Source organism: Mustela putorius, unplaced genomic scaffold, assembly GCF_011764305.1.
Source record: "Mustela putorius furo isolate JIRA1106 unplaced genomic scaffold, ASM1176430v1.1 tig00000275_pilon_pilon_pilon, whole genome shotgun sequence".
Taxonomy (NCBI): domain Eukaryota; kingdom Metazoa; phylum Chordata; class Mammalia; order Carnivora; family Mustelidae; genus Mustela; species Mustela putorius.
Genome location: NW_025421341.1, coordinates 13,512,408 through 13,524,044, shown reverse-complemented (window position 1 = coordinate 13,524,044; position 11,637 = coordinate 13,512,408).

Below are 11,637 nucleotides of genomic sequence, written 5' to 3'. Positions count from 1 at the left end.
AATGGGAAGGAGGGACAAAGAGTTTGTATGATCTCCATGCTGAAGACGCAGCTTTCTGGTCCAGGGCCCACAGGGAACCTCACACAGTACCAGAGTGGACTGCTCAACACTGGGCTAACAACTGAGCTCGCCACCGGGGTGACCTATGTGGCCACCCAGCGATCCATTAAGTACAGAATAATATCAAAACTTCCCTGAAATAGCTTACGTTTTTCCTGCCTCTGTGTAACTAGAGGTTCAGTAACTAGAGCAAAAAAGGGCCTGAAGGCTGAAGAATCCATCCCCTTGCGAGTAGACATCAGACCTGGAATGTGGTGGGATGGGCAAGCTGAGGCAAAACGTTCCAACCCAAGTTTCCTGCGTCCCTGGTGCATCTCGCCACACTCTCCAGGCATTACCTGCACAATTCCCGCATGGTCTGGGAAGCTATTTGATCCTCTAAGGTTATAGATATACGGATTTGAAGTAGGGCTAATCTGTTTTCTTTTAAAACTCAAGTATGGTAAAACCATTGTAGAAAACAGTTTGGTAATTTCTTATCACTATAAACATATATTTGCCTTAGGACCCAGCAATGCTAGTCCTATGTATTCACTTAGTAAGGTGGGCATGATTACCCCCATTTTCTCAACAAGTAAACCAAGGCTCTATGAAGGTAAGTGACTTGCCAAGGCCGCAGAGTTCATGTGTGATGGGAGATGAACTAGGAATTCAGGCGCATTGTCCCTTCTTCCCTACCAAACCTGGCATTCCATTGCAGCATGGTGCCTCCTTTAAGAAAAAAAGAAAAGAACAAGAACCAAAGATTTCCACGAAGTTTGGCTTAAAAAGGAAACAGAAAAATGAAAAGAAACATCTTTTGTAGAGCCTCATTATTAAGTAAACCATATTTTTCAGAATATTTTCATTGTACTGATTTTAACATCATTCATGCATTTCTTGTTGTATTAAAGTATTTGAATATTTAATACACCTAATTGATTTTGTATGGTGCTGAATTCATGAAAAAGGGGGTTACACAAGTTTGACTGAAAATATTTTACTTGAGCTTTATGGAAACCAAATTCTCCTTTCAAAACTGGTTCAGGAACAAATAAAACATGGTCACGGGTACATGTCATAAGTTAAACAAGACTTTATTTTCCCCGCCTTCAATAATTTCTCTATTTTCTAGACAGGTTTATGTTTGTATCTACAGAATAGAGAAATTACTGCAGGTAGACTCCAAGATGTATAATACTAGGCTAGCAAACGAATTGCAATGAATGTAAAATTGCTCTCCAAGAAAACAACAAAACAATTATAAAACAATTATGTACTTTGATTAATATAAATTAATATATAAATATATAAGTTATATATTTATATATATAAGTATATGTATATTTTTATATATATTATATAAATTAATATAAGGATTTTAACTCCAACTTAAGATGGGAACCACACACATGGCGTAAGGCTGATGGTCTTCAGGACAAAAATCTTGACTGCACCAAAAGAGTGTTCTATATCCTTTGTAGTAACAACTGGTTAGAATCCTGAGAACAGGTATCTCTAATATACTGTTGGCATCCTCCTGTTTGAGAGGAAGTGGCTATTACTGAATTTTACTCAAAGAGAAATCACTTTTCATTGCTAAAGAAGGTCTTCTTTATATGTGAGTCATTATTTTCAGTAAGTAAAGAAGGTCTTCCAACTACATGAATCAAAAATGCAACAACAAACAAAAAAAGAAAAGAAAAATGCCAAAATCTACACAATGATGGATCAGGCTCTGTTGAGAACTTCCATAATCTTGACCTAGAAATAACTGCTTGCCTGTGATTTCAGGATTGAAATTAATTTAGTAGGAGCCTCTTACAAATCTAGCAACAATCATTAATAATTTGGCTACTTTCTTGCCTTCTTGTATTTTTCCATGTCCTTATGAAATTCTTGAACTTTCATAAAAAGGACATTATATTTCTAATATGTATACTTATTTTTTTGAATCCTTATAACATTTGCATGTGAAAGGACTGGGTTGATCATTTTTAAATATTTGCTAAATGCTTTTAAATCTGCAGAGCAGTAGGAATTAGGGGAAGTACACCCATTGTCAGATGCCCTGCAAAGTCAGTTCTACCTGGAAACCCTGAAATGTCATGGCCACTGAGTTGGCTCTATATTTCAATTAAATTAAAACAGACCTGAATTCTGTTAGAGTTCAAGTCAGTCTTCAGCACTAAGGAAACCAGTTCTGTCTAGGAAACCAAACATACCTGAATAATTTAACTTTTCCTCACTTCAATCTGAATTCCTGGTTTTATGTTCATGATAGCACATTAAAAAAAAAAAAAAAATCACATTTTCTCAAGTCCCTGAAGGAGGGGTAAGTAAGTATTGGGTACTGAAGGCAATTGTCCATCAAATGTACTTACATATTTGAAAGAGGCATTTTTCTTTAAAAGGGTGGAATTTTTCTTTAAAAGAGTCATTTTTCTTTAAAAGGCACACACTAAGGAAAGATGAAGGGGAACTGGACGATTGCAGAAAACAGAGCCCATTCATGTGAATATGACCAGTGTATATGCTAAATATGAGACCAGGAAATAAAATCCTTTGTCTCAGAGCGGAACCTAGACTTTAAAAGATGATTCAGATGAGTGTTTCCTTTTTTCTGACTCTTACTTAATTGCCTGTGTGGGTTGGGGAGCAAGTCCAAAAATAACAGCTAAAACCCTGTGGGTACTCTCATAAATCAATTTACCGATTGTAAATGAGCTTCTGCTGATCATTCCTGTGGTGACATGAAATTTCAACTTCAAACAGGACACGTTTTACAAATGCATTTAATCTTCAATCAAACAAAGTGTATCTGATGAAAATCATGTATTTACCAGTCCTGAGTTTATATATATGTACAAAACACATTAAAATAGAATAGCAAGGCATTTTGATTTAAATAAGAACTGTTCTAAAATAATATGGGTAATAAAATTCTTTCTCAGGCTAACCTGCTTAGTTTTGTTTGTAATACTTTTCAAGGTGCTAGTTTACATTAAAATCACAGTATTTCAAGCAATACAATTTAACACTATTTTATCTTGGCAAAAATGCAAGCATATGTATTGGCAAACACGGAAGCAACATAAGGCTATATGTGAACATTATGGTGAAGTTGGCATGCTGTTACAATGTGTTATATGGCAATGGAAGCATGAATATATCCTTTTAGAATTATCTGCCTAAATATTGTGTTTGACTCTTAGAGGCTGTGAGGAGCAGTGATGGCCACCTCACCTGATGGGCACTTATTATGCACGTGAGAGAAAGGAAGGAAGTCCTAGGACCTCTGTGGGCTTCGTGGAGAGCTGGCAAAGCCCTTGCTAGTCACAAGAGAGAGGAAGTTCAGGCAGCTCGAACAAGTGCTGGGCAAGCAGTCAACCCCTCAGCTTTGTCTCTCTGCCTCCTCTACTGAGCCCACTATACTCAGGACTCAGCTGCCTTCTTAGCTTCTCCCTCTGCTACTTCAACTTACACACACAGCCACTGCTTCTACTGCCTTCTCTGAAAATCCAAATGGCCAAAAGAGAGAATTTGATGGAATCCATTAGGCATCATCTAACATGGAGTCTTCCTACTGGACACACTCCTCAAACCAGACCATCCCACAGGCTAGTGGGCTCTGTACATCTAGCCTATTTGGAGAGTTGCTTTGGGCATAAAGAAGGGTTGGGTCAACCAGTGAGGGTCATGGTAATAACCAAATCACATGACAAGAATCATGGAAGCTTATACAGAACAGACTGTGGTTGCGTAAGTCATTCTCTGTCCCTAGAGTTCCATGGGCTTGTCTCCAGTTCAACTATGCAAAGAACTGTTACAGGAAACATAGAAATGAGTAAAGAAAGGTCCCTGCCTTCACAGAGCAGCTACAAACTATTAACAATGTGTTTTTAGGTGTGATTTCACTTGGATGTCCTCAGAAGGGTTTGGAGTTACGCTCCTGCCTTAGCTTAGAGAACCTCCCTCACTGAGCAATTCAGGTTGTTCCATGAGAGATGCTTAAAATTAGCTGTTCATGCCAAGCTGTCTTCTCCCCGACATTCACAGAGGAGATGCGATACTTTACAAAGCAGAAAACATCAAGTTCACATCATAAAGAACAAATAAAAGATAAATCTCTTCTAAAGTTGCTAAAACAAAGCATTCTTCAAATTGGCAAATTTGTCATGTAGCTAATTGAATAAATATTCTCAGAGAACAAAGCTTACCTCCACTCACAAAATCAACGTGTATCGATTTTTTATCTCACACCTTACAGTGATTTGTTGTATGTCCATTTCCACCACTGAACTGTAAGCGTCTTGAGATTGCGAGGGGGGTCATTCATCTCCACAGCAGCAGAACCTCATCAAGAGTACATGTCCCATAGGTGTTTCTGGACTGAATGAGTGAAGGTATTGATTGCCACCAGCAGACAACAGCAAAGCGTAGCTGATACGGTATAATGAAATAGCACACACCATGTTCAAGGGAAGGAGGAGATAAAAATCTCACTCTAGCAGCAGAGAGAATGTACCAGATACAGCTTCCAGGCTTGGACTAAGGCAAGGTGTATCCACCTTCCACCATAATCGAAGAGCCTGGATTTCTCAGAGCCATCATACCCACCTTCTGTAGTGTCACTTACCCTGCACTCACTTCTAGGGGATAGAAGGGAAAAGCAATATCTCTGACATTAAAAGCAACCTATCTCTGCAGTTTCCACCTACAGGTATTTAGAAATGAGCACAGGAAAGCTACAGCAGGGCCCCTATACAATGGTAGTGTGACTAGTCCCAACAGATGTTTCTAGAAGAATCACTGCTAGAACATCAGGGTGTGCTCTTCTGCTAGCAGCTTGAGCTGGGCTCTCCTGAAGGAGTACTTCGTTAATGACATAATGATCCCTTATGTGTTACCACTGGAAGGGATGATGATAATCAGAGTCTGAAGGGCTGGCTGGAGCTGCCAGATGCGTTTCTCCCAGATCAATCAGCACATTAGCAATAGAAATGCCCGTCAAGTTCTATGTGGAAAAATCCATAAGTACCTACCAAGCTCTGCTACAATAAGCTATAGGGCAATTAGTTATGCCCAATGTTCAAGATATTCTTGAACAGCCTTGAAGCCGAGAAGCTAAAAGGCAAATACGATGGCAACACCAGGAGCCTGGCTCAGGGTTTTTTTCTCCCCAGAACATGCGCTGCCAGGTGATAATGTATATCTGTGTAGAGGATCACAATTATCTGCTGGTACCCCAATGCATATTTTTGCATATTGAATTAAAATTTTCTTTCCAAGGGGCACCTAGGTGGCTCAGTTGGTTAAGCGTCCAACTCTTGATTTTGGCTCAGGTCATGATCTCAGGGTTATGAGATCAAGCCCCACCCACATTAGGCTCTGCACTGGGTATGAAGCCTGCTTGAGATTCTCTCTCTCCTTCCTTCCCCCCACCAAAACAATCAATACAATTTTTTTCCTAGTTATGTTGTCTATTTTAATGTTTTGCAGAAAACAGGACTTCAACTAGAAGGAACTGGATTTTTTAAATCATTTTTACAACAGTTATGAACAGAGTAGTACTTTTTACGTTGACAGAGGAAACACTGTGTCTATAATTCAACATTGCATTTAGATATAATCCTTATAAATCCATCTAATTTCGGCTTCTGCTTCTGGCCAAAGTGAGGTAATAGGGTCCAGATTTACTGAAACAATCATGAAAACCAGATAAAATCCATAGAGCAACAGTTTTCAAAAACTGGGTATCAGCCAGTAAAGGACAGCAGATCCTTGAGCAGTGGGGAGCAAAGGAAGTGAGCCCAGTTTGTCCCAGATGATGTTCGGAAAGTTTTAAGGCCAAAGCAGAGAGAGAGGCAACTGAGGAGAACCCTGTTCTATTCCTTGGGGAACACTCAATGTAGCTGAGTTCATGGGACAGTGTACCAGAGAGGAGAGGGCCTCACAGAGTGAGAGCCCTGGAGATCTGTGGCGGATGGGGACCCCTCAGCTTCTACCTGCTCTTACCTGCATGCGGAAGCTGCCCGTCGCAAGACAGCAGGGAAAGGGCCATCAGACATGCAAGTATATCCTCTTTCCACTTGCCTATCTTCTTCTAAAGAGCAGTTGGTTCTTTGAATTGGGGAAGGAAGAAAGTGTTTTAATAGGAAAATAACATCAGAGGACAAAACGACCTTCTAGTTTAATTCCATTAAATTCAACATCTCTGGAGTGACACGCTTCCTATCTACAATATAATCACTTGGTTGTTGTTTCAGAAAAAAAACATACAAAGATAGTATAGTTTCCATACACCCAGCTTCTCCTACTATTGATATCTAACTTAATAAGGTGTAACTGTCACAATTAATGAACTAATATTGATGCTTTCTTCTTAAAGTCCACACACACTTTGAGATTTTCCTAGTTTTTCCTAATGTCTTTTTTCTGATAATCACTCATTTGTACTTATGACTCTATTTCAGTGGTGTATGGACAGCAAATTTATCAAAATTGTGTTTTTTCAAATGAAAAGCTTTTAGTGCTATCTTCATTTGAAAAAAAGAATTACAAATCTGAGTAGAAAATACTAAAGTAGGGGTACCTGGGGAGCTCATTCAGTTAAGCATCTGCCTTCAGCTCAGGTCATGATCCCAGGGTCCAGGGATGGAGTCCCACATGGGGCTCCCTGCTCATCTGGGGGTCTCCTTCTCCCTCTGCCTCTGCCCCTCCCCCTGCTCATGCTCTAGAACTCTCTTCCGTTCTCTCTTTTTATCTCCTTCTCTCTGATACATAAATAAAATCTTTAGGGGAAAAAAAAATACTAAGCTATTTCTAACTTACACCTCCATCTGAAAACTACATATTCTAAGATATAACAGACTCTTGTCAAAAAGTAGCTTAAAAGGCACTTTGGACTCTGGTAAAAAAATTTTGGGACTTGGGTCTCCTCGTCCCCAGGGGTCCCTTCAAGGGCTTCCTATAGCTCTGAAGAGCCAGTTCAGAAAGCTTAGAATCCAGTACCTCAGAGCCCTCTACTGGCCACTTCTCACCACTGCAACTTCATTTTGGTCCATTCTAAACCCTAACAAACTCCCTGAAAATACTTCGTCCCTCAACCCTAAGAGCAGGGGCAGCTTTTATGATACAGTGCTGAGACCCATATAAATGCAATCAATGTCTTAAAGTGAGGATTTAGAAGGTTAAGAGTTTCCTCTGCCCTGTTACACATATTCTGACAAATTTGAAAACTTTAAATGTAATAAGCTGCAAACAACCAATCGGAGCCAAATTCAAGACCGCTAACTCCAAGGATGCTTTAAAGGACATTTACTACAGTAAAATGATGATTTCATAGCTTTTACTTTCAGTTTTAACAATCAGGAATAGAGATTTGGGGGGGGGGACCCTTCTTTTAATAGGTAAAGACATCTGGAAAAATCCCTAGGACAGCAACGGGTAGTCACATTTCATTCGTGACATTCAATTTCAAAACAATTACTAGGATCTCTCCCTTCTCTTTTGTTTCAACATAAGACACCAGAATACATGTTCTAGAACAGAAGATTTCTTTTGGGAAGGAATCGTTAAAAAGACTGGAGTCATACCAAGTATCTTTACCAACGACAATGGAATAAAACTACATATCAATAGCAGTAGGAGAACTGGAAAATACGTAAATACGTGAGAATTACACAACACACACTTGAACAACCACAAGTTCAAAGAAGAAATCACAAGGGGGATTAGAAAATATCTTGAGACAAATGAAAAGTTAGACACGAAATGCCAAAACTTATGGGATAAAGTCAAAGAAGAATGAAGAGGGAAGCTCACAGGTGTGAACGTGTATACTGAAAAAGAAATCGCACATCAACAACATAACTTTACACCTCAAGGAACTCAAAAAAAAAAAAAAAAAAAAAAAAAGAACCACCTTATATCCCAAGGTGCCAGGTGGAAGGATATAATGAAGATTACAGCAGAGAGAAAAAGTAGAGAATAGAAAAAACCAACAAAAGACGTGGGTTTTTTGAAAGTTCCATAAAATTGACAGTCCCTTAGCTAGATTAAGAAAATAAGACCGACAACTCAAATAAGTAAAATCACTAATGAAAGAGAGGACATTACAACTAATGTCACAGAAATAAAAAAGGATATAGGAGAATACTCTGAACAACTGTAGATCAACAAACTGGATAACCTACATGAAATGGATAATTTCCTAGAAGATACAATCTGCCAAGAGTGAATCACAAGGAAATAGAAAGTCTGAACAGACCTATAACTAGTAAAGAGATTGAATCAATAATCAAAAACTTCCCAACAAAGAAAATCCAGGACCAGATGGCTTCACTAGTGAATTCTACCAAACATTTAAAGAAGAATTAATGCCAATCCTTTGCAAATTCTCCCTAAAAATTGAAGAGATGGAAAAACTCTCAAAATGATTTAATAAGGCCAGGATTACCCTGATGTCAAAGTCAGAGAAAGAAATTGAAAGAAAACTATAGACCGCCATCCCTGATAAACAGAGATGCAAAAGTCCTCAACAAAATACTAGCAAACTGAATTCCACAGTGTATTAGAAGGATCAGACACCAGGACCAGATGGGATTTATCCCCAAGAGGCAAGGATGCTTCAACATATGAAAATCAATGTAATACACCACATTAATAGAATGAAGGATAAAAACCACTTAACCATTTCAATCGATAAACAAAAAGCATCCGACAATACTGCACACACTTTCATGATACAAATACTCAACAAACTAAAAGTAGACCACTACATCAACATAATACAGGTCATATATGAAGAGTCCACAGCTAGCATCACTGAAAGCTTTTCCTCCAAAGTCAGGAACAAGGCAAGGATGCCTACCTCGACATTTACATCCAAAATAACATTGAAGCCGCAGCCAGAGCAATGAGGCAAGAAAGTGAAATAAAAGGCATGGAAATTAAAAAGGAAGAAGAAGAAGATCTGTTTGTGAATTATATCATCTTACATGAAAAAAACCTCAAAGAGTATGTATACAAAAAAAAAATCATAACAAAAATATTTAGTAAAATTGCAAGATAAAAAAATCAACACAAAATCAGTTGTGTTTCTCAAGATGGGATTGGGAGGGAGAAAAACCATAAGAGACTCCTAATTTCACAAAACAAACTGAGGGTTGCCAGGAATTGGGGGGCGGGGGATAGGTAGGGAGAGGGTGGTAAGGTTATGGACAATGGGGAAGGTATGTGCTATGGTGAGTGCTGTGAATTGTAAACCTGGCGACTCACAAACCTGTACCTCTGGGGCTAATAATACGTTATATGTTAATTTAAAAAAATCAGTTGTGTTTCCAAAAACCAAAAATGAATACTTTGAAAAGGCAATTAAGAAAACAAGTCCATTTACAGTAGTATCAAAAAGAATAAAATTCTAGGAATAAACCCAACCAAAAGGTGAAAGACTTATACTCTGAAAACTATAAAACATTAGTCAAAGAAATTAAAGGCAGCACAAAAGTGGAAAGACATCCTGTGATCATGAATTAAGAGTTAATATTAAGATGTCCATATTACTCAAAGCAATCTGCACAATCCCTATCAAAATGTCAATGGCTTTTTGTTTTGTTCTGTTTTGTTGTTTTGTTTTGCAGAAATAGAAAAATTCATCCTAAAACGCATTCGGAATCTCAAGAGACCTCAAACAGCCAAAACAATTTTGAAAAAGAAAAATAAAGGTGGAGACCTCACACTTACCTATTTCAAAACATACTACAAAACCTACAGGAATCAAACACTGTGATACTGGCATAAAGACAGACAAATAAATAAATGGGACTCAGAAATAAACCCTTGCTTATATGCTCAAATGATCCCTGATAAGGGTGCCAAGACCACTTATGCAGAAAAGATGGTCTCTTCTACAAATGGTATTAGCAAACTGGATATCCACATGCAAAAGAGTAACGTTAGACCTTATTTTATGACATATAAAAGTTACCTCGAAATAGGATAAAGCCCTAAAACCGTAAAACTATAAGAAGGGGAAAGCGTCAACACATTGGGTTTGGCAATGATTTATTGCATATGACATCAAAAGTACAAGCAAAGGGAGACAAACAGACTATGCCAAACTTAAAAACTTCTATGCATCAAAGGATACAATCAACAGAATGAAAAGGCAGGCTACGGAATGAGAGAAAACTCTAACAAATCATACATCTGATAAGGGGTTAACATCCAGAATATATAAGAACTCCTACAATGCAACAACAAAAAAAGTCAAGAAGTCAAATTTAGACATGGTAAAAGGACTTGAAGAGCCTTTTCTCCAAATATATGAATGATAAACATGCATATGAAAATATGCTCAACATCACTAATCATGAGAAAACTGCAATTCAAAACCACAATGAGATATTACCTCACGCTCATTAGAATGGCCACCATCAAAATGAGTAACCAAGTGTTGGGAAGGACATGGAGACATTGGTACCCTGTGTACTACTATTGGTACCACTACTGTGGTACAGCTACTAGAGAAAATAGGATGGAGATTCCTCAAAACATTAAAAAAAATAGAACTACCATGGGATCCAGCAATCCCACTTCTCTGTATTTATCCAAAAGAATTTTTTTAAAGGATCTTCAAAGTACATTTGTACTTCCATGTTCATTATTCACAGCAGCCAAGAGGTGGAAGCAATTCAAATATCCACTGATCATGAATAAAGAAAATGTGGTACATACATACAATGGAGTATCATTCAACCTAGAAAATCATTTTTTTTTAAGATTTTATTTATTTGTCAGAGAGAGGGAGGGAGTGAGCACAAGTAGGGGGAACGGCAGGCAGAGGGAGAAGCAGGCTCCCCACAAGCGGGGAGCCTGAAGCAGGACTCAAACCCAAGACCCTGGGATCATGACCTGAGCTGAAGGCAGACAGATCCTTAACCGACGGAGCCACCCAGGCGTCCCTCATTTAACTTAAGAAAGGGAGGAAACGCTATAACATGGTGAATGAGGACATTATACTAAGTAACATAAGCCATCCATAGACAAATTCTATCTGACTTCGCTTACAGTAAAGAGCCTGAACCAGTCAAATTAGTGAACGCAGAAAGGAGAATGGTTACCAGAGAGCAGGGTGAACAGGAGAAATGGCTCAGTGGGTCTAGTTTCAGGTTTGCAAGAGGAAAACCTTCCAGGGATATAACGTGCAATGTGAATATAGTTAACGTTACTAAATTATATACTTAGAAGTGGTTAAGATGATACATTTGGGATGGTTTTACCCACAATTTTTAAACTTAGGTGATAAATCTTAGTTTTGTTAAGCACTGAGCCGGGAAATGTACGAGAAAAGGATTTCCACCACAGGACACTTCCAGGCAGGTGGAACAGAGAACTAGGTGCCTGGCCCCAGCACAAGCACCACCCCACCATAGCAGTGGCTCTCATGGCCCCGGGGGAGCCCAGGCGCACGGAAGGGGACCAGGCTGCCCAACGGGGAGCAGCTGTAGGTTACAGCATAGTCGGGTCCACTTCAGGTAGACTCCTCTGAACAGGCTGGGGACCAATCACTAGCTTAGAGAGCCTGCCCAGTCA